The sequence below is a fragment of the Galeopterus variegatus genome, unplaced genomic scaffold, assembly GCF_000696425.1.
Source record: "Galeopterus variegatus unplaced genomic scaffold, G_variegatus-3.0.2 Scaffold65, whole genome shotgun sequence".
NCBI classification, from domain to species: domain Eukaryota; kingdom Metazoa; phylum Chordata; class Mammalia; order Dermoptera; family Cynocephalidae; genus Galeopterus; species Galeopterus variegatus.
In genome coordinates this window covers 613,577-623,358 of record NW_007726176.1, presented here as the reverse complement: position 1 = coordinate 623,358, position 9,782 = coordinate 613,577, and positions in this window count along the sequence as shown.

The window sequence follows — 9,782 nt, the reverse complement described above, 5'->3', positions numbered from 1 at the left end:
CCCCCCCCCCCCCCCCCCCCCCGACCACCACACAATTTTACAATGGCTCACTAACTCATGTAAATCAGAACAAAAACAGAAAAACCATTTCTGGTTCCTTCTCTTGTTATGTCCTATTATGCCTAAGAAAAATATCCACATCACACAAAGAGTCACAAACAGAACATTTTGTGGAATTTGACCAAAAGTTTAGGATGAGAAAGGAGTATAAGAAAAAAAATAATGGTAATAATAAAAAGGTAGGATCTTACTCTGAACTGAGTAGGTAAGGTAGATAGACTAACAGGTCCAAGGGGAATATTAGTAGTAGTAGAAATAATGAGAGATTTTGACCTAGAATGTACCATCGTAGAAAGAGAAAAGATAGAATTGCTATTATGATTTAGCAGCTGCTTGCATGTAGGAGAAGAAAAAGTAGTTAGGAATAACTCAGGCTTTGAATCTGGGTTATTGAGAAGACAGTAATGGCATAGACAGAAACAGGAAACATTACAGGAAGGCTGTGGTAGTGGTAAGAGGATACTAGATGAAGAAACAGATAGATCTGAGACATCAGTGAAATTTTTGAGTGGAAATGTCCTATTTAATATGCAGATCTAAAGTTTTCAAATTAGAGACATAGGTTTGGGCATCTGGCCATTCAGCTGGGACAACTGAAGATTAAATCACTACAAGAAAAGATGAGGAATCTTTTCTCTATCCCAAGAAATATCCAAACTCCTCCAGGAACAACAGTGGGCCATTTCCATGATTCTCAAAGGTAGATTCCTTTCTCATAAAAATTGCTGACTAGATAGAACTATGCTACAGGCACAAGGCAATCAAAGGCACTGTGATCAATCAAGCTGCAAAGGATCCATTAGTGATGTCAACTGATAATCCTTGCAGACTGACACAATGCTTTATGGGCAAGGTGAAGCAATCTCAGCAACACCACAGCTGTATCACATGAGTTCTGATACCACTTAAACTTTTATGTTTTAGTGAGTTACACTTGTTTTACAAGCTGTAACTACAAGTGATCAAATGTGTCAGAGATCTTCCACTGAATAAAGCAGACAGGCCTGACATGAGTACTCTCCATCAAACCCCAATACACAGAAAACCTGTGCAAAATACAACATATGTACACACAGGCAAGCCCAAAAGCAAGAAATGGAAATTTCCTGATGCCAAAAACAATGAAGTTACTCAAAGCCAAATAACTCACAGGGCCAGTAAAACCAGATATAGGTATTTTAATGTCTGCAAAAGGCCGAAAGACAAGAAAATGAAATTGAATTAGATGCATAAAATTCCAGAAGCCACAAAAAGACTACACAGGAATAAAAAGAACTCCAACCTACAGCCTGTGTGAAAGAAGTCCACCACATACCAGAAGTCAGAGTTGAAAAAGTAACCTCTGAGAGACTGAAATTCCATGTCATAGGTATGGGTTCCAAAATCACTCTACCCAAGTTGTCTAGGGCCCCAAGGCAGGAAATTAGCCTAAAAACAGGTATGGCACTAAGGAAACCCATTAGGTTCAGCAGGAACTCAAACTTCCCTAGAGGGATATCTTCTCAGCCTGACTCACATAAAAAATAAATCCCACAGATGATAAGCACATAAATCAAAATTACGAACTATTTAAAGAAATGAACTACCAAAGGGGAAGTGGCGGGGGGGAGGATTCAGCAGATGCAACAGACAGGCAAACTTAGACCTCAAGACCTAGGTAGAATAGAATAAAGAGGCTTTAAAATAATTATGTTTAAAATGTACAGAAGAAATAAGGTTAACCGGCTGGGTCAGTTGGTTAGAGCGTGGTGCTGATAACACTAAAGTCCAGGGTTTGATCCCTGTGGCCAGCCACAAGAATAAAATACAATGTATGAAATAAAATAAAAACCGCAAGAACAGAATAGAAATTTTTTAGAATTGGCAAATTTCAAAAAGCATCAGAAAATCTAGAAATAAAAACACGAGTTCAGGTCAAGATGGTGGAATAGATGGTTGCCATCGTCACTCTCTCACACAAATCAACCAATTTACACTGTAAAACTGTAACATCAGCCAAGCTGGGGCCGCTGGAGCTCAGGGGAAAAGGAAGAGAGACCTGCGGAGTTCATGAAGGTGGGAGAAACGACGATGAGAGAAAGAAAAAACTGCTGGGAGTGTTTCGGGCCATGGCTGCTTTAAGGCTGGAACTGCTGAGCTAATGGAGCAGGAGCCAGCAGAAGCCACAGCTGTGCCCTTCAGATGGAGTTGCTTGGAGGTGGCAGGGGAGAAGAGGAACTTGGTGGCCCCCAGGACAGCAAGACTGCTAATAGGGTTCCTGTAGACCCATGCAGGAGTGAGGAGCCAGAATAGCTGAAAAAGGGGAGCCATTCAAAGGCCAGTGAGTCATCGCAAGGGACCAGCACAGGGCCCGTCCCATGGGAATTGTTTGGAGTGTGGGCAGTGTGGGAGGCAGGCCCATCAGGAGAACACTGGGACACAGCAAGGACAGCTGATCTGCCCCCCAATCAGTGCAGGATCACTCAGAGGAGACTGGTTGGGAATGCAGAATTGCATAGGGTGCAGTTTGATGAAAAGACTCAGGCCCAGATCAGAGTTTCTACATAACCCAGGTGCACCCAGTCTCTGGAGAGCCAGAAGTACCTATAAGGTCAACCATTAAAAACTGAGCTGCACAAGAAGTCTTCCCTAGGGAAACAGCGGCAAAGCAGCAATTTGGCTCAAGTACTGCTTCCCACAGGAAGTTCCCCCGTTTTAGAAATAAGCAAAGGACAAAAAATTAGTTCTGGCCCAGGCACACCACTAGCATCTCAGGGCCACTAGGGGACCTGAGGCATGGAGCCAGAGACCAGACCCCCCCTGCCCACATCCAGGCACACTGCCAGCACCTTGGGGCCCCACCCGGGGGCCCAGGATATGGAGCTGGGGACTGGACACCCCACCCCCACGCCTACAACCAGGCATACCACCAGTGCCTCGAGGCCCCACCTGGGGGCCCAGGGCATGGAGCGGGGGCCAGACCCCCCAACCCACAACTAGACACACTGCCAGCACCAAGGAGCATGCCAAAAACATCACCTCCATGTGGGGGGGCCCAGCACAGTAACCATGGCTGCCACGAAAGTGGTTAGACGTCACAACCACCACGCAGGTGGTCCACCAGCCACTGGAGTGCATTGACACAAGGAGAGTCACCAGCAGAGACCAAAGAAAAGAATAGGATGTCTGTCTCCACAAAGCCCATTCCAGAGTGACAGAAGAAGCATCTGCTCTATGATAATACTGGGGGACCTGAACACAAAAATCTTCAGAATGTAACACAAAAAGATAAAGAGATGGAGAATATGAAAAAGAAGTATGGAAGACAGAATGAGAAGTTTTAACATGGTGAAATGTAAGGATCAGACAGGAAAGGTGATATTTTAAGACATGTTGGCCAAAACCGAACATGTAAGTCTTCAGATTGCCAGGGTCATTTAGTCAAATATATACTGTGGCAAAGCTGCAGAATAAAGGCAAACAAAAAATATTGAAACAACCAAGAAGAGTGACTATAAAGTAACAATCAGATAGTCAACTTCTGAAAACTAAAATATGTGCCAGAAAACAAGGGAATAACATCTTCCTTTGAGAGAATGAGAGAAGGTAATAGTCAACTACAAATCATTACACAGCTAAAATGCTATCTGAGAGTAAGGGCAAAATAGAGAGGCCTTAATATACACAAAGTAGTTTATTACTTACAGATCCTTATTGAAAGAACTTATAAATAATGTTCATTACTACAACAGAAATTCAGTACAGAAGGAAGGAGTGAGATGCAAGAAGTGGTAGTAAACCAAGAAATTTGTAGTATCTATCAACATAAACTAACTTTAAAACTTTTTGATTAATGCCTAGCTTTGGGAAATTTAAAAGGTGGAACTTCAAAAATAAACAACAGCATAGAAGACAGGAGATGAAACATTCGGAATTAAAACATTTTAAAACAGTACAAATATATACAATTCTTATTTGTCAATTAAAAGTAAATAAAAAAATAGGGCTGACCCATTAGCTCACTTATAACTCACTCAGAGCGTGGTGCTGATAACACCAAGGTCGAGGGTTTGGATCCCCACACTGGCCAGCCACAAAACAAACAAACAAACAAATAAATGTAAATAAAAAAATAAAATAAAATGAAAGTATTCTTCATAAAGAGAAATAGATATTAACTTTAGAGTATACATTGAAAAATGTAACAGTAACCACTGTGCTAGAAATAGAATAAATAACTTCCAAGCCAACAGGAAGGGAAAAGGGAATTTAAAAAATGAGTCTATGTTAAAAACATGGATGAACCTTGAAGACATGCTAAATGAAATAAACCAGTCACAAAAGGACAAGTATTGTATGATTTCACTTATATGAGGTACCCAGGGCAGTCAAATTTGGTAACTAAAAAAAACCCCCAAAACACTTTAATTCATGAGTTATGTAAGATTTCATAATAGAAATCTCAAAATATTTAGAACTGAAGAAATATAAAAGAATACGTGTCAAAACTTAATGGGGTCATATTCACTAATACAGTATAGAGGGTAAATACAGTCCTTCTCAATTTATCTGGGATAAAAGATCTGTTTTGAGTTTTTTCCCCAACCAATCAAAAGACCAGTGTCCTATTACACATGACTAGTACACAGTTCATTCCACATGACTCATTGTGAGTTTGAAAATACCCAAGCTGATCTATACTCTGTTCTAGAGCACAGATGATTCCACTCATCATGCTCAGATGTTGCAGCAATGTCAAACTGCTATAAAAGTTTCTAAACACTCCCAATTTCTATACTTATCACAAACAGGAACAACAGTTCACAAACTGACACCGGTCTGTGGATCCAACTTGGATTAGCACTGAGCAATGACAAGTTCACAAAATACAGTACTTTGCCACTATAAAGAGGAACGAAAAAATGTCTTTGTATACTAAAATGGAATGATGACCTAGACACACTGTTAAGTAAAAAAAAAAAGTAAAGTGGGGAAGTGTATATGATGCCATTCTAAGAAAGGAGAAAGACACAAATACAAATATGTTATTTGTTAGAAATATGTTTCTAAAAAGGAAAGAAAATAATAAAAGCCATAAAATGCTTAGCCATAGGGAAAAAGAAAGGAATAGGTAGAGGGAATTGGATAGAAGCTGATTTCACTGAGTAAACAGTGTGCTGTATACATAACCATATATAAATATTTTACATAGTTATAAAACAAAATTAAAATTTATAAAAGTATTCCCTAAAAAAAAAGGTAAGTAAAACAAATGAACCAAACTGTATCAAGTTGATGACACAATCATATTGTCTCTAGTGACTTTAAAATGCAGTAAAGTGTAAAAATTCCTAGTGAGATATATCCTAAGGCCAACAACAACAAAAACCCATTAGAGTAATCATATTATTGGGGTAGTGCTAGTATTGTTTTTGAGACTTGTGTGTGTACTTTTGGAAAAAGCAAATGAGTAACTGTGTGGTGCCAATAGGAATCAGGATTTCCACATGAGAAAGGAGGTACATACATGTAAGACTTTTAAAAAGTCAAGTAAAAACCATACAGTCTTTATTTGAATTGGAATTATCAGTTAAGAGCTCATGAAATATTTTACCTTAAATATGCACACATATAAACACAGACTTCCACTTTAGTCTATGACAGACTAATTAGTCGTCAAATTTATCATCCCACTATAAACAACTAAGAAACGACAAAATATGTGAAACAACTTTTCAACATTAGAAAACAGGCAGCATAAGACTGATCCTGAAGAGAAGAAAAACAACGCAAGTCCTATAATTGCCCAGGTTTTCTGCCTGGATGCATAATTCAAATTACAGAGAAGAAACAGGAATCCCAAGCAGAGCACAGTTTTCCTGAGCTGAGACAGAGATGGAGGCTGAGATGGCTAGTGGATGCACAGCAGAGCTCCTGAAAGGAGGAAGCTAAGCAGAAAAATACCTCCAGAAATCTGCACTGGGTTTCTATATATGTATTAAGTAAAACTCCACAAGGCTGGGCAATGAATGGCCAAATAATTCCCAGAGCAAGCAGAAGGCTAAAGACACAGAGTTCCAATCAGAATGGATGGACATTGCTGAACATCTGGGGCATTTGGCAGAGACCCCAGAATGGAAATACCTCAGTACAGATGCTCCATATGCTCCTGGGCTCATGATAGGGTTATGTCCCACAAACCCATCATAAGTTGAAACTATCCTCAGTTGAAAATGCATTTAATGCAGTACATTGCAGAGTATTAGTTGTTTACACTCATGATCATGTTTACCCTCATGATCATGTTTACCCTCATGATCATGTTTACCCTCATGATCATGTTTACCGTCATCTCATGTGGCTGACTAGGAGCTGTGCCTGCTGCCCAGCATCACAAGAGAGTATCATACCTATATTGCTAGCCTGGGAAGGATCAGAATTCAAAGTAAAGCTTCTACTGAGGGCATATTGCTTTTGCATCATCTTAAGTTGAACCGTCTTAAGTTGGAAACCATCTAGAGTTAAACCATCCCTAGACTAAAGGCTACTCTAAACCTGCCCTAAGAAAGCTTAAAAACAAGCTTCAAAAAGGATATGCCAATCCACGTGTAACATGCCAAAATAAAGCCCAACAGTCTTGAAAGGAAAACCAATGATAGCACCTGAAAGTGTAAAATTTGCACTGTTTAGCTTCCAGACAAACACTAGATATGCCAAGAAGCAGCAGAATGTGACTCATAAGCAGAACAATCAGTCAATAGAAACAGACCCAGAAATGACAGAGGAGATGGAATTAATGGGCAAAGACTTAAAACAGTTACTAAAAGTACACTAAATATAATTAAGAATTAAAGAAAAATGTGAACATAGGAGAAAAATGCAAGATATAAAATAAGAAACAAATGGGACTTCTAAAGATAAAAAAATACAATATCTGTAATGAAAAATTCACTGGATGGGTTTAACAACAAATTAGACACTGCAGAAGAAAAGATAGGATATTTGCAACAGAAAATATCCAGAATGCAGTACAGGGATCTATTTAGGAATAATTAACATCTTAACAATATTGATTTTTTTCCAATTTATAAACACGGTATATAGCTCTTCAGTTATTATTTACATCATCTTTAATTTTTCTTAGCAGTGTTTTAAAGTTTCCAGTGGGGTCTTGCCTGCCTTAATATTTTTTTTAAGTATTTTTGTTTTTGATGCTATTGTAAATAGAATTGGTTTAAAAATTTTTTCAGTTTTTTTGCGTTAGCAATTATACAGTTGAACATTTGCTTTATCGTTCTCTATGCATATTATTTTTGGTCTTTACTGGAATAAGTTGTAGGCATAATGTCCCTTTACCACTAAATACTTATTAAAAACAAGGACATCTTTTTCATAGCCTCATTGCAGTTATCAATAATTGTACTGGTTGCTGTCTGACCTCCATACTTTATTTAAATTTTGTACATTTTATTTAAATTTTACTTATTTTCTAATGCCAATTATAAAGTAAAATTCTGGTTGAGGATCTGATCCTGGATCACATGGTGCATTTGTTCATTTCCTTTAATCTGGAAAAGTTCCCACAAACTTTTGTTTTGTCTTATAAGCTTTTTAATTTTTTTTTCCTTTTTGTCTTTTTTCGTGACCGGCAACGGATCGCAACCCTCAGTGTCGCGCCCGTACCGGACCGGGACCGGCAACGGGATCGCAACCCTCGGTGTTGCGCCTGCACCTCGCTCAGCCAGTGAGCGGCCGGTCTGTATGTGGGATCTGAACCCTTGGCGGGAGCGCCGCCACGCTCTCAAGCGGCGCACTGTAGCAGTGCGCCACCAGGCTGGCCCCTAAAAGTATTTTCATTGTTTAGAAAGTTTCTCAATTTGCATTTTTCTGATGTTTTTTATTATTAGATTCAAGCAGTACATTTTTGACAGGAATACCTCAGCAGTGATGTTGTCAGTGCATTATATCAGGAGGCACATGATATTTTTCTGATTTCTGATAATGATTTCAGTGACTTGGTTGAGTGTGGTGTCTGCCTTGGTTCTGTGATGTAAATAATAAGTATCTTGTGGAGAGATACTTTGAAACTATGCAGGCAGTCTCATCAAACTTTCCTTTACTAGTTGTAGCATCCACTGATGAAGGATTCTTGCCTGAAACAGCTGTTACCCTAATAGGTTTCAGGTGGCAATTTTTTTTTTTTTTAAGCTTTACCATTCATTTGATATTTATTAGTTATTGTACAGTAAGGAAGAGCTTCCATTTCCTCCCTTTTGTTTATTCACTGTATTCTTATTTTATTATTGAATTACAATCTCTTACTATCATTATTAACTTTAATATACAAATTGTCCCACAGTTGACCAGTGGATTCCCTTTACTCTAGCTTTTTTGTCCTTTTAACATGTCTCTCTCCTTCCTGAATACTTATTTATTTACCTGCTTTCTGACCCACCAAGATGTTCTGGGCTTAGCTCGTATTTTCCCACTCCCAATTGTGGAATTAGCCATTTTCCCAGAGAGTTCTGGTTCCTTTTAGTTTAGAATAGTAAACATGTACGTATATATGTCTGTTTGTATATTTGTCCATCTTCACATATGTTGTTCATACTGATTCGTTCAGTTCCAGTCTCTTACTGGTGTTCATTCTAGTTTTATCCCTTTCCATGTTTGTAACTTGCTACTCCAGCATTGAGAAACCTAGCTCCTGTTATTTACTTTACATCTGCTTATTTGCTCAATTCTAAAATAAACACTTAATAGTTTCAGAATTATATACCCCTCTTACTGTGAAAAATAAATCTTCTGAATCTTCCTTTCCCATCTAAATCTTCCATTCCCATCCCTCTTTCACCAACTCCACTCCTATCCATCCCCTGTTAGGTCACTAATCTCATTAGTTTCTGATTTATTCTTCTTGTGTTTCTTTTTACACAAATGGTAATAATATACATGTCTACTTTATTTCCCCTTTATCCTTAGACAGAAAAAATTGCACACTATAGACAGTGTTTTGCATTTTGCTCTTTTCACTTAACAATATATTCCGGAAATCACTCTATCATTTCATAGAAATCTTTATCATTCTCTTCTCAGCTGCATAATACTCCATAATCTTGGAGTATTTGTTTATAGTTTATAGTTCATTTGTTTATAGTTCGTTTAGATTTTTTAGCCTAAGGGTACATAATCAAAATACTGTGTTCAAGAATTATTTCGATTAGATCCACGTTTTAAACTAGGGGCTGGCTGGTTGGCCTAGTTGGTTAGAGTGCAGTGTTATAACACCATCAAGGGTTCAGATCCCCATACTGGCCAGCTGCCAAAAAAAAAAAAAATTATATTTTTGCTGTCATTTACCAGCATTTCCACTTGGTTATTCAAGGCAGTCAGTACATGGGGGAGGGATTGTATAAACTTTGATACATCTACATCTTGGAATATTATGCATTTGAGAAGAGAATGATGAAGACTCCTTGAAATGATAGGGTGATTTCTGGAATATATTAAATGAAAAAATCAAAGTGTAAAATACTGTCTGTGCCATGCAATTTTTTTTGTCTAAGGATGAAGGGGAAATAAAATAGGTGTGTATATTACCATTTGTGCAAAAAGAAACACAAGAATAAATCAGAAACTAATGAGGTTGGTAACCTAACCGGGGGATGGATAGGAATGGAGTGGAGAGTTGGGGGAAGGAAGAGGGATGGAAATGGAAGGGATGGGGGGTTGTGTCCCTTCTC